We start from the raw sequence: 15539 nt of genomic DNA on the forward strand, positions 1-15539 counted from the left end.
CTTTTGGTCGTCTTGAGCATATCTCGTCTTTGAGATCTCTATCTGAACTTCCTTTTAGAGATTCATAACCAGATAACTCTTATGATGTAAAAATAAATAAAATAAAATAAAAATATGAAATCCGTGATAACATTTTCATGCATTTAACCGTACCGTGCAAACTTTATTGGTTACACGCAGAGTCGTTTTTAACGTCATATAGAACTAGTGAAAAGGAAGTTTTTGCTTTCAAAAGGCTGAGAACTAATGTTTAAAGCTAATTCTGAGAAAGTACAAATTAAATTAATTGCGTATAAGGATCTCCAGAAAACTGGATTTACATGTCTTAAGCATAATTAGTCGTATCATAGACATTGAAATGATAACAGATAGTTTTCTAATTGTGAAAGGACGGGGAAATAGAATCCTACGATCATAACCAGATGGCAAATCATGTTGTAGTAACGGGAAACTGTGTCGAGGAACAGTGGCGTAACTAAAGGCTTGGGGGCTTCCCCGCAGACAGTGTGGACTGGGGCCCCTTCTCTACATCACACTTCACGACTTGGGGCCCCTTATGGCTTGAGGACCCCTGCAATGCGGGGTCTACGGGGCCCTCATTTACGCCCCTGTCGAGGAATGGTACAGGGAAATTCAGTTCATATCGATAAGCTCTAATCCATGTGAGGATATTCACTTGGTGTTCGTTGTATTATCGTATTTTACATTACGATGTACAGCATTTGGCAGGCGATTTAAGATTAAGGCACACTTTCTAGACCTAGGCACTTACATGAGATTATGTAATTATCACCACATTTTTATCGCCTTTACCCCCTTATCCTAAAATTGAACCAGTATCCATGACAAAAGTTGGGTAATCTTCTAAGCTGCATCGTGAACGTGGATAAATCCTGTCCATGGTGAGAAGTGCAGATCAAAATCGGATCTTATAATTACTAGGTAGACATTTAATTGAAGTATATAAATAAGCAAATAAGCATGTAATCATGTAACACTGATATTTCCTCTGATGAATTTTATTTTAGTACGTTATATCCATCTCAGTGAACACATTGAATCGTGGGGCCACTGTAACTCAGTGGTAAAGTGCTTATTTCTGGTATGTGCGCCTCATGGTTTAATCCCACCTCGCACCAAGTGAATTTTGTGATAGACAAAGAACGTGTGCATTGGTTTTCTCGGGTTATCTTGTTTTCCTCCCACTTTCTTGTAATCTTGGTTTTGTCTCAAGTAAATGCGGTCTCTTCTGCTACTTTCTTTGGGAGAGAGCGGAATGGAAAATTTGGAAGCATTGCACGCAAATTTTTGAGAGAATGAGCACCGCTGTAGCTACGATACTTAAAAAGAATATTAAACTTAGGATTCTGTAAACTCAATGACCTTAAGATGACCTTAGAAGGTCACACAGGTCCCGGCTCTTCAGACTCGTAGTAGAAACTTTAAGATACTGAAAATATGCTAGGGACTTCCACTGGATTTCAGTGAGATGTTACTGTCAACGTAATTTGGATATCCAAAATTCATCCCATGATTATCTACAAAACTCACAGAAACATCCCACAAGAAGACCAGCTTCCAGGACATAAGTGTACATTTTGATTCCACAGAACATACACGGGACTACCATTGTCAAAATGGGACAGTCCTTCGACATTCCGACGTATAATCAATCCAGAATATAGTGCACTGACATCTCATTGATACTCCTCTGTTGAAATATTAGCTATTGCCGCGTGAGAAGCAATCAGATCGCGACGCACTATTGCACAAACATCCGGTGACAAAATTGTTTTCAGTGAGTGAATATACTAGCTGCCAAGCTTTTCACCTTATTAAGAACACACAAATCTAACGGAATCGGATTCCCACATCACAACATTGTCAACGTCATTGTAAGCCCACAAGGTCAAACGTCAATACGACTGTCGCACGCAGTAGGAGTACATTCCCGAAATAAGGTTCAGATCGCATTTTAGTAGGACATCTTATGCTAAACATTAGTGACACATGAAGGACATTAGAGGGGAAAAAAATACCAAATCAAGTTGAATTACCCTGTACATTGTAATAATAAAAATAGAACTTTATAATATAGGTCTTTCCTGGTTTAATAATAGAATGAGACGGAGTAGGGGGACAGAAATCAGAATGGACTCCATTCAAAGCGCCGATACTATGAAAGTGACGCCGTTTGTCGCTGATTTTGAGCGCATTGTTATCATTTAGGAAGCAGAGAGGGAGTGATGACAGAGAAATGAGAAATGAGAGGGGGCCAAGAGGTACTTTTTTTTGATAATGGCCACATTGTCAATGGTATTCTGTCCTGAACGGATGTAGATGAAGCTTCACAGACAATAGAAACATATGTTAATTTGTGTTTTAGTTTGATTTCTTCAAATACGTGAAAGAAAAAATCATATTGAAAAGGTAAGTTATTTTTGTATGGTATACGTTCAAATATTTGAGTTTTTGTTAATGCTTCTATAATTTATTTGGAAAGAAACTATATAAAGTTTTCATTCATAATTAAGACTAAAATTTTATTTATTTACTGATTTCGCCTTTGATGAACTAATCAGACTATGACCATTAGCATTCCGCATATGTTATATGTCTATTTGTAGAAATGAAGCGCCTCTTTCTAGCACTGAGGCCATATGGGGCGTGGATCTACAGTTTAAGATTTAATTTGAATTTAAATTTCATTCTGGCCTACCGGAAATTGAATCCAGGACCATGTACAGCAAAGATGCGTGCTCTAGCCACCAGACCAGCAGGGACTTTTTAGCGTCTATATCTAGCAGAGAGAGTATGTGAACTTTGACATACAACCTAAGTAGAATCAGAATCACATGATCTCTCACCGTGAATCGAATGCGAACTTCTTTCATTGAAGGTGATAACGTTAACGGGGGGAACACGGTGGTTCAGTTGTAGAGTGCTTATCTCAGTTGCGTAGGGTCCCTGGTTCTATCCCCGGCCAAGTAAGTTTGTGGTGGACAACATCGTGTCCGTGGTTTTTTCAGGGAATACTTCCATTTCCTCCCACATTCTGATTCCGCCAATACCTCCATTATCATTCACTTGCCTTAAATATCGTTTCCCTTAGCATAAAGGGCATAATCGTAGAACGTCAAGCTTAAAGATTTCATTTCATTTCATTTACGTAACATTAACTATTTTGCCACGAGGGAGCTTTCACATTGAGCACAGGTTCGTAGCTAGGGATGTCCAAGAGGGTTCAGCCTCCTGAATCTTTTTATAATACATTATATCTTCAAAAGAAATAAACAGTGAAGAGTGTAACCCTCCTATCCCCCCCCCAAAAAAAAATACCTCGGTGCCCTGCCTTAGTGTTCCAGCCACGGGTCTGCCTTGGAATTTTCTGGAGAGGGATGCTTCCACAAAGCTTTCAAATTTCACAAATTTGTCCAAAAAAAAAAAAATCAGACGAATGATACCAACATGTTAAAACTAGAAAGTGTTACTATAACGAAAAGCCAACCACTTTAATATCCATTACACTTCGAATGAGAACAAACTATCAACAAGGACACACGTGTCTCTGTAATATAGCAGCTGGCATAGTGGCTTAGTGATCGAGCTGTCATCATTAGTACGAGGGAATCTCTGGTTTGATCCCAAGACATGTGAGTTTGTGGTGAAATACATCATGTCCGTAGAGCTTTTTCGGGGTTCTCCCGTTTGATCCCACATTTACACACCACCAATTATTTCCAATCATTCACTTTCAAAATTTTTTTCTGTCTTGTTTTGCCTAAAACATATTGTACTACACAGAGAAAAATCCGTTCTCCGGACAGTGGTATATTGTACAAATATACGGTATCCTCTTGCTTACTATAGAAATCTGTACGGGGCATACGTTATCTGTATGCTACATAGGCACTGCCCTTAGATGTTATATCATGCCGTTGCAGGATGTCTGACATCTAACAGTTTTCCGTATATCACATGCATATACTTGTTGCCTTCGTCACCTATATGTTATATACGTCCATTTGTATGTGAGATCCTGACCGCCTACATTGTTTCATACGGAAAGTACGTATAGATGGTACACTCATACAAAAAGTATTATAAAACATGCGTTTTCAGTTATACGTCTGGTGTACGTTAAGTCCAAAAACTACAGGAATTACGCATGTAACCTATCTTTTTAAGTACCGTACGCTACCTACATTTTTTTCTCAGTGTACGTTGAATCAAATGTTTTTCTCTAAATATACTGATTAAGTCGATTCCGAAGTAAAAAATAAAACATAATTTTATTAATAATAAAATGTTATTGTATTACAACAAAATGCAATGCTCAGAATGAAGATAACAATTAAAAAATAATGCGAGTCTAAATTATAGAATTAAAGTTATAACGGCGATTAGGAGCAAAACTTCCGATCTTGCTGGTAACGATTAGTTATTAAATACGCATCTTCTTCGGGTTAAAAGTAATTAAGTAGCAGTTTAGATGCTCCTCCGGTGTCATCGTCCGCCTCCCTGACTACCCCTAGGCATGTACTATAATGTAAGTCAAATAATATAAAATTATTATTTTCAGTATACAATATATATACATATATGTTCCCTTCAAAACTTATCTTGCCTCAAAAGAAATGAGAGCTCGGTTGACGGATAAGCGGTTGACGTACACGCCTTTGGCGTGGGAGACCCGGGTTAGATTCCCGCTGGGAGCTCATGTGGTTTGGATTCCACGTTAATCAGTAGGTCCATGTCTCATATAGCCTCGCTGCTGAACGGGACGTTTAAACTCAAAATCAGCTCACCACTTCAAAAGAAATGAAAGCTGTCGTCGTCATTGTTAGTTGCAGTTGCGGGTCTAGCAATGAACCAGGAGGTCCTAGGCCCCCCCCCCCCTTCCGTAATCTTTTGAATGACAGAAATAATTTAAGCTATTATTTATACCTGTATTTTTGAAAGTTTATAGTAAACTCATGATATACCTATCATAGTTTGGGTTCTAGCTGGTCCCTAGTTTTGACGTTATAGATCCTCCACTGGTTAGGTGGACACAGGCCTGTATCCAGGAGGGTCTAGTGGGGCGGCCCCCCCTAAATTTTTACTGGCCTCCTCTGAAATTTTCACGGTAGGCTTGCAAATGAACTATAATATGGGATGAACTAAGTTTTTTGGATCGGGACCCCCCTAACTTCCACCGGGCCACCCTACATTTTCGGGCTGGCTACAGGGCTGGGTGGACACCAACAGTTGCTGATTATATGATTGGTCAGTTGATTTATTGATATATTTGCATTTACATGCTACTTTGTCAGCAGCGATGTTATATAGGATAAGACATATACAGTCTTAACTCACATCTTAATCACTGTAATGTTGCGCTTGGAACTTACATAAATTTCCGGGGGGGAGGGGGAAGAAATGAAGATATTACTACCTGCTAATTGAACAAAAATTAGGAGAACATTCATGGAACAAATCTGTAGTTTATTTTCTTTTCGAGACGATTTGAGCGATGGCACAATTTATTGTACTGAAATAACTTCAGTTTCTCATGACCATCCACCACCAAAATTTTCTTCCACCAAAATTCAACTCCATGTGGAAGATTGTGCACATTTATCTAAGGCTGGTGATGTGAGGTGGAAATATTTCCGCTGAAAATTTTCCATTTCAGAAAATTTTACCCTATATTTTTCCGGAAAATTTTCCGTTCTAAACAAATGATAATCAAATAACAATTCCTCATTAACCACAAAATTGATTGACTTCATGTGTAGAAATGTTAAAAAGTTTAAGATTGTTTTAAGAATCTGGAAGTTTTCATGGCTCAGAAAATTTCCGGTACTATGTAGGAACAAGTGAAACAATTTTTCATGAATCGAAAAATTTTCTGTCGTGTATGGAAAAACTGAAAAAAACTTTTTATAAGTCGGAAAATTTTCATTTTGAAGCAAAAAGTTAAACAACTTTTTATGAATCGGGAAGTTTTATATCTCTGTAGAAACAAGTGAAAGGAATTTTTATGGATCGGAAAATTTTCATTATGATGTAGAAACAAGTGGAAAACTTTTCATAACCCGTCAGTTTTGAATATCATGTATAGTAATGTTAGGTGGAAAATTTTCCACTATATTTAACTGTACATTGAGCTATGAAATTGAATTCCTGTAGATGAACGTTAGGCAGCAACAAATTATAATTTTCCAAATAGCTTTTGGGAATTGGGAAATTTTCTAATATACTATGTCGAGTTGGCAAGTAAAAACTTACATAGTGTTTCTCTCTCTCACTGTATATATATATATATATATATATATATATATATATATATATATATATATATATATATATATATATATATATATATATATTACAGTCGTATTTAGGGGGGCTTCCGGGCTTAAGCCCCCGAAATCTTACTTCCTATAGTAAAGTATATGAAATATTTTGCAGAATTTTCACATTTTCAGGTAAAGCCCCCCACCCCGAAAGTTAGCAAAGCCACCCTCGAAACAAAAATCGAGTTCATAAAGCACAAATATAGCATACCTTTGTTTAAAATGTAACAAGAAAGCGAAAAAAAAAACTTTTGTGAATTTATCACTTATTTCAAAAACAGAAAATGCCACTATTTCTTCATATGTACACCTGCCTATGTAATGAAATAACTGCATAAAACATATAAGTTCCAGTTCCTTATGAAGATTATTTTTGTAACAGAAAATAAGAAGAAATGCTTTGATTTTATTGTGTTTAAAGCTATGAGAAAACATCGTCTTAACGCATATTAAATTAACGAAATATGATTTTGTGAGATCAAAGGTGAATTCTGAGGGAAGAATACATTGAAGTTTTTTTTAAACATTGTTGCAGAAATGAAGAATCGTTAGATTTTTACTTTGCATGAAACTTTTTTCAGACAATATTTATTACAACGATGTAGGAATAAGTAAAGTATGTTCGAAAAATTTTCCGTTTCAAATTTTTCCAAAAAAATTTAGATCACTGGTCAGCATTTATGCGGATCAATAACGACGCCTGCTGTAAATTCTTAGGAAGGCAAACAAAGGGGCAGAAATGTTTAGGGGGCAAGTATTTTTTTTTTTTTTGCATACTGAAAAATAACAGTTTTGTGTTATTTGACTTACATTACAATGTATCTGGGGGGTAGGCTAAGCCACCAGGGAGCGCTCAACCCCGTCTAACGTCGTCACTGATGAGGACACGTTTTGAGAGTAAACATTTCCACCCGCATACATTTTCCAAACAACACATTGTTTGCTAAACATATTGTCACTGATATAATTATTGTCACGTGAACATAGCAGGACCAGAATGCAAATTTGAAGATTTTTCTGTGTGAATCGTTTGTACTGTGGTTGTGCCGGATTGTACCGTAAAAATTTTCGTTGATACCGGTACTTGTTTTTAATTCTAGAAAATCGAAAAATAAAGTTCCTACTAAGTTCACATAAGCATAGCTGGACTTACTAATTTTCTTGAAATTTGAAGAATATGTGTATTCCATTAATAATTACACAAAAGTTCAACGTGCACAGAACACAATCCAAACTTTATTTACATTGTAAAAATAAGACCTGTTTTTACATCGACTGTTCAATATGTTTAAATTGGGAGTCTTACTTGAAATGCGAGCAATATTTACAAAACAAAATGAAAGACTTATACACAACAAATGAAAGAAATTCACATCTAAAAGTTTTCAGTTACGTCAACAGTTTGGTTGACTATTAGCTATTTAGTAAAATTTAAAACCGAATTCAGCAAACTTTTTTTTAAAAAAAAAAAAAAAAAAGAATTATCATACCTTCAGAAAGTATTTTAAAGCAGTAGCCCAGTTTAAAACTAATTTTGTACCGGAAGTGGTACAAACGAAAATGTTTGCTGTACATTCCGGTACAAAAGTAGTACAAACAATTGACAAACGTTTTATTTCGAAATTCCAAGGTTGGGGCTGCCGTTTCCAAAGCCACCACCTTAAAATTCTTATATCTTTGCAACGGAAGAAGCACAAACGAAAATTTTTGCGGTACAGTACATTCCGATACAAACGTAGTACAAACGATTGACATACGTTTTAATTAGAAATTCCAAGGTGGGGGGGGGGGGATGGCATAACGTAGTACCTAGACAAGGAACATGTATTTCCAAAACGGTATTCGCTATGTGAAATTTACCCATATTATGCATTAAAATTCCCTTTAGAAAGTTTTCTTTTTGAAGTTAGTCCTGGGGCCGCGGTGGCTCATAGAGCATTCACCTGTATTGTATGCGGTAGCTATTTCGATCCCAGCTCGTGCCAAGTGGATAAACGCTGTGTGGGTGGATTTTCTCGGGGTTTCTTCAATTTCCTCCCACTTTCTTCATTCCACCATTTCATTCATATTCATCATCAACTTGTTCTTTAGCCTACACGGTAAAACGTGGGACGTAAAACTGAATGATTTCATTGCATTTCAGTTTGGAAATTAGTCCTTTAGTTTCCGCGTTCCTAAGGTTGAAAAGGTTTTTGAAGTATATATCACGCGATACATACAACTGCAAAGAACAGATTCTCAAATACAAGAAAAACTCATTTCTGCTCAATTGAAAGAGAAAATAAATACTCTATTTACACGCAGATACACAGAAACACACATATACAGAAAGTGACAAAATAGATTTTAAAAATGCAGATGTAGCAATGTACGATGAGTCATTGAATATAAATGATAAGGTACGTAGAAATATTAATAAAGATACATAATTTTAACCTATCTAAGAATATCAACAATTATTTGACAATGAAATTCACAGCAAAATAAACGCACATTACTGCACAATGTTGACCAGTTTATATCTGACCGATTTGGAAACGCAACTGCCACCTCTAAAGTGGCAGAAGCATGAAACGTAGCTGTCAGCATGGTGTCTCCGATTGCAAGTACCGAAGTATCATATTGGTGCCTGTAAATGTAGCCTAAAATAAACCGTGAACCATTTTTAGGAAGGCCACTTGATCGCATGTTTAATACAACGTAATATTGAAACAGAGTCGAGAATATGTTTAACTGTCGCAACCACAGTTAAAGATAGCATGGCCAAGCAAAGAAATAAGATCAATACAAAAACATTCGTCAACATTGTAAGTATCGCCTGATGTGGTTAATGGAATTCATCGATTGGCAGCCCCTCAAACGTGCCATGGTCTAGAACAGCGTTTCTCAACCCTTTTCAACTTGCGGCACACTATGGGTGTTACTTTGATTCTCGCGGCACACTTATAGATATTATTATTTGTAAATATAAAACACAGTGGTATTTTTTCTGTGTCCTCACAGAGAAGAAAGCTCTATCACTTTTTTTTTTTTTTTTCGTCGTGGTAAATCATTATGCTTATTTTTCATTCTAATTTAAAAATAGAAACAATTGCAATGAAATATTGGACTCAGGTTTTTAAAATTACGCTTTCTTTTCTTTTTTTCCTTTCTTTTCTTTCTTTTTCTTTTTTTTTTTTTAGAACTTTATCCAACCTTTTACTAAGAAGGAAGATCACTAAATAACGATCGAACAAACAAATCTTTTTTACTTTTAAAACACAAATGCAGGTAATTTTTCGAAAGGATTGGATGATATTTTAAATTTTCAAGTTACGAAATAGTCTGTAACAATAAAGAAGCAATAATGGTCATAACAATGATAATAAATACTTTTTTTTTCAATATTAGAAATGTACGGAACAGTAACCCGCTATGAAACTTAAAATTGTAGATTCCTAGTAGAGGTTCATAGTAATGTGAAATACAAATATACATTTTTCCCTACATTTTGCAATTTGATTGCTATAAGATTAATAATTTTGTTTCGATTCCTCGCGACACACCAGCGGCCCATTCACGGCACACCGGTTGGGAAATGCTGGTCTAGAAATTAAAATCTGGCGCAATTCAGTGTCAGCCACATCACTTTTATCGTCTTTAGCTGTTGAGCGTTTATATAAGGGTCGGGTTCAAAATCTGCTTCCGGCCTGCAAACACTGCATTGCTGAATGCTAGACAAACTACTGTGAACTGTACAATAGACACTTGGGAAGCCAAAAGGGAAAAAGGTTGTCCCATTTGATGATGAATACATTTATATGACGCATATTGGTACCATTCGGCCATATCTAGCAAAGTATGTACCGAGAATTATCGCCAATACAGAGGAAATTACATGCAAGAAATCGTGATTATCACCGGATGCAGTTACAATGGTAAGTTGGAGGTAAGTAAGATAGATATATTTACATAGAAAACTTATTCATAATTTACTTGTTTGTATGTTAGTGGAGTAGTTTAACTTCAAACTATAACTCTGAGTTCATACTAAGAGTAAAAGATTTAAATGCGCCTATGATTAATATTTTGAATTTGAAAGTATATATTTCATTCACCAGTAGTTAATTTTGTGATCTTGAGCAAGATCAGATTTTTAGGGCAAAAGCCACAACTAGGGATGCGCTCGAGTCGAGACATGTCTCGAATCTCGACTCGACTCGACTCGAATTCGAGTCGAGATTCGAGTCGAGACACACTTTGTAAAATTCGAGACGAGTCGAGACAAACGTATTTCTCGACTCGAATTTTCGAGTCGAGACACGAGTCGAGTCGAGACGGCTCTTAAAAATCTCGACTCGACTCGAATGTCTCGAAAATCTTTCTATAATTTGTAATATTATTTTGAAGAAAGTATTCACTCAGAAACAGCCTTGAAACCAATTCCAGCTTTTATCCCTTCAGAAAGGTACAGAACGCATAAAATTAATAGTTAATCTTTAAAGATCAAGATTTAATTTTCAGCTCAATTCAGTTAATTAGAACTAATAGTTAATGTCGTTGTATTTGGTTGTACTGCAAATATAATAATAATAATAATAATAATAATAATAATAATAATAATAATAATAATAATAATAATAATAATAATAATAATAATAATAATAATGTATTATCTAGTTTGTATAAAACTATTATCCGTAGTCTAAATCTAGTTTGTATAAAACTATTGCGATAAAGTGAACTTCATAAATTCTCTGAATGAGTAGTTGGTAGTCTATAGTAATTAAGCATAGTTATAATTATTGTGTTTTCGTTCCCATGAACGCAATTTGCCCAAATATTCTGAGGCTTTAATATGTTGCAGCATATCACGAGCTACGGATAATATATAATGTAACATTTGTTGTACATCACATATTATGATACGAGACTATTTTGCATAGTATATCTTATCTAATATATTAAATAAATAAAATAAAGAGTTTGTTTGTGTGTTTGTCTGTCTGTCTGTGCGACCTGGCGACCAGACGAGTGGACCGAGAGTTCCCAAAATTTGGTCACGGGTACCTTAGTCCAGGCTCCAGATCAAGACGAAGCGTTTTTTTTAAATTTCGAACCAGGGGGGTCTCGGGGGGGACGTTTACTGGGACCGACCTGGGGACCAGACAAGTTGACCGAGTTACCAAATTTTGTTCACGGATACCTTGATCCAGGTCCCAGTCTAAGGCAAAGCGTTTTTGTCAAAATTGGAACCAGGGGATCTCAGGGGGGCGTTTAGCGAGACATGTAGTAAAAGTAATCCAAATTGATCGACGTTAGTGTCAAATCCATAGTTTTCACGGTCGCTGAGATCAATGGTGACACTTCCATCAGCGATGACTTGCAAATTCAGCTACTACTGTATGCGGGCCGGGTGTCAGCGGGTGAGGAATACCGAGACATGTATAAATAGCCCATATTGATTGATACTAGTGTCAAATCCATAGTTTTCGCGGTCACTGAAATGAATGGTGATACTTCCACAGGTGTTGACTTCCAAATACAGCCCCCATGCGAAGAATGGCTATATTAAGCTAGTATTACAATAAATGGACTGCTTGGATGCCAAGAACTAGTACAGATAAGTACCATTCACTTCTATGGATAGGTATTTTTTAAAAGGATTTTTGTAAACACTAAGTTGTAAAACAATGAACTACATACAGTAGTTATGGTTTTGGTTCCCAACATAAAAGAAATATGGATTGTTCATGAGATATTGAACTTCAACTTTCACTCCTGGAAAATTTCAATTTTGGAGTTAGGCCACTTGGCATCAAAGCAGTTCACTGTAAGATAAATACATTCCGCACATTAGTAACATAGTTGTTCAGGGGCCTTCGATTTCCATCCTCTCAAATGAAAGCTGAACGATTGCTTGATACATGCTGACTATATAGGAGAAATAGTGTATTAAGTTTTCGAGCTTTGGTGCGTATCCGTATTTACACTCTGATGTAACTTTAAGTTCACACTCAAATCGAGCTAATTGTTTAATGCATTTCGAAAGCTTTTGTTTTTATGCAGCTCATTAAGGAAAATCTATTTCATAATCGTAACATTTATGTACTAAGAAACTATGAACGTAAAGTGGACTCGACCTAGCCCCGTGGCCGCTGTGACTCAGTGGCACAGCTCTCACCCTTGGTGTGTGAGGACTCTGATTCTGTGTGTGTGTGTGAACTCCGCGGCTAGTGTATGCGTCTTTTCCGTGGAAGACTCGGGTTCAATTCCCGGCGCGAGCTCATGTAGTTCGGATTCCACGTTAATCAGTAGGTCTACATTTCATATATCCTCGCTGCTGAAAGAGACGGTAAAGTCAAAATCAACTCAACAATATATATGTGTGTGTGCTTATGTGAATTTCCTCGTGGCTGTATGGTTAACACATACGCCTTGATCGCGGGAGACTCTGGTTCGATTTACGGTGGAAGCTCATGAAGTTGTTACCGGTATCCCACTTTAAACTGTAGATCCATGCCTCATATAACCATAGATATAATATATATGCCTTTGATACACTTATTTTCCGACTTGGAAGCCATCGAAAATTTCCGGACACGGAGTCCCGTAGACCGAAAATGAGAAACATGGGTACAGAGTAAAACAGCCATAGAAATTTAAGCTTTTTAGGCTAACTTAATCCTTACATATAATGCAACTAGCTTGGCCAAGTTATAATGGAGGAAATGCTATCATTGCAACACTCTGAGAATAGAAAATGTTCGTCAGGTATTACTATCCCCCCTCTCCTGCAGAATGAAAACCCTGACTAAAACTCAATATATATATATATATATATATATATATATATATATATATATATATATATATATATATATATATATATATATATATAAAACTATTTTGTGTGTGTAACAAACAGTGGCGGATAGTATTCATGTTTCCTTGCAGAGGTCCTTACGAGGGTTCGCTTCCATCTTCCTCTCCCCAAGAACTAAAATAAATTAAAAAATTGCTATTACTTGTTAATCTTGTACAAAGGACGCAATTAAAGTCCCAGTGTAACACACCTTCACATTTAGATTTTTCCCCTGGAAGAAAACCAGTTATTATTGTTTCTTGATTTCTCAGTCTCACCTACATAAACATACGAATAGAATTACAGGATAGGACATGTTTAGAGTGCTTGCACGTGACATCTAACTATATTTCTCATCAAATGTGTCACAGATGAAAATTTCCGTTTGTACTGCCTCTATTTTCTGGTACATATGTTTCATTTATGTTATGTTGCTAAAATTCGTTAGGAAACAAGTACAGACTGCGCCTGTGTGCCTGACAAAACGTAAATGTACTGGATAATTATTTCTTCACTTTCTTCCAGAAAAAAAAGGAACCCATCTCATGTCGGCTAACAAAAGGAGGTAGCGGACCAAAGATAGCCGTTGTTTACCTAAGGTCGTTACACAGCAGGGGTTTCATTCAGTCAGAGGGAAAAGAAAAAAAATAATTTAAGGTTTCTACATTTGTTTTGAACTGCAATATACTTCTTCCTTTTATTTTAAGAACCATTTCCTTCTCATTTGTCTGCATCAGAAAAAAATGCAAAAAATCACTAGAATGTGCCTATTTACCCAAAGTACGTACTAGATCACTAGTTCAATAGTAAAATCACTAAATCTAGTACGAAATCATAAATGTGGCATCCCTGGGTTGGAGCGGAAGTAATGGTTGGAGTAAAAACTAGTCCGTATTTCTACTGCGTTCTGTTGTTGAATTCTCAGAAATGTTCAAAAATAAAGTCAAGAAGTAAAACACGATCCTACAAAAGACTGTTTACTTGCTCACTGCTTTTAGTATTATGAACTGAAACTCAAGTGCGCAGTCATGTTGAATACTTCTGTCCCTTTCTACTTTACAACTTGAGGTGGGATGAGGGTCAGGATTGATCTAGTGATATACCGCTAAAGGAAGTGCTTCAGTACAGAGTCGGAAGCGGTATGTATTGTTTAAACTACTTACAACGTTACCCCCCACATAAAATATAACTTCACCCTTTCTCCCTTCCCTTTTTCGAATACAATGAACCGACTCTTTTGCTGAAGAAAGATGCTAAAAGAAAATTGAAACATCTGTATCTAAACTTTCTTTGAAGCGCAGTCTTTTGTATTTGTAAGGTTTCGCGAGTGTTTTCGAGATAGCCAAATCTTTTACCATGGACTCCTGCTGCGAACTGACCGTGAGTAAACACCCGATCTCGCTGTGCTCAATTTCTCTCGCACACGTGAAATGGGTTTGTTGTTTCCAAAACAAATAGGAAGTTACCTTGTGCTTTTGCATTTCTGCACGCACACAGGTACCATTGTTGTTTTAATGATCAGAAGAAATATCAAAACCATCCGATATATATGATACAAAACAGCTAACAGAGGGAGGCAAAGATAAAAGTAGGCCTATACCAAGTTTTCCGCGTGGTACCATTATGGAGAATAAATATTTGATAAAGTCACGTGGTGCGCTTAAACCTATTCCATCTGTCCTTATAATTTTTCTGGTCTCATCAATTTCTCAGGAGAATACGTACAACATATGTCCAAATTCCATATATACTCTTTCTAAACTAATGAGTAAACTCATTAAGAACACCAACTGATATCAATAAACAGGAAAGAAAACAATACTTTATACTTCTATCATTTGGTACACATCTCTATGAAGCACAGCTTGTTTCTTTTCGAAATAGCTCATTCGTGTCACAGCTGTGGATAGTTTTGTTTTGTGTTAGGATGAAAGAGAGAAATGCAACATTTGCTTCGCGGTGAAGTTATATATATTATTAAGATGAGCGGTGATAAGCGAGGTTTAACAAAGAGTGCACAATTTAACGGGTAGTTGCAGTCCGTGTTGAGAATCGAACCAAAGCTATGTAAGACATGTTAATATTGAGCTCTTTTGTGGTAAAAGTGAACTTCAGAAACACACAAAAGACTTGAAACATCAAGCTAATGTAAAGCAATTGAAAAATAGCCTACCTATCGCTGCATCTTTTCTGTGGCTAGGAACATGCAGTATGTAGCAACAAGAATCGTGTTAAGGACTTTTGTTTCGAACATAACATTCCCTTCCACACCATAAAAGACAATATAATGTTTGTTAAAAGAAAGTGCACATAATATTTTTAAATTTTGTTTGTGATCCTATCATGCATAATTA

General features: G+C 36.3%; 1 protein-coding gene across 1 annotated transcript in view; it reads left to right on the top strand.

Annotated features, from left to right (window-relative positions):
* The first annotated feature begins 2264 nt into the window (after positions 1-2264).
* The window catches only part of LOC145670982 (neprilysin-1-like), an 89865-nt gene continuing 76590 nt past the window's right edge, over positions 2265-15539 (top strand). Inside the window, exon 1 of the mRNA XM_081739610.1 lies at positions 2265-2430. The gene's annotated coding sequence lies outside the window, so the exon portion shown is untranslated. The remainder of the gene's footprint in view (positions 2431-15539) is intronic.

Source organism: Thermobia domestica, chromosome 15, assembly GCF_964235325.1.
Source record: "Thermobia domestica chromosome 15, izTheDome1.hap1.1, whole genome shotgun sequence".
Lineage (NCBI taxonomy): Eukaryota > Metazoa > Arthropoda > Insecta > Zygentoma > Lepismatidae > Thermobia > Thermobia domestica.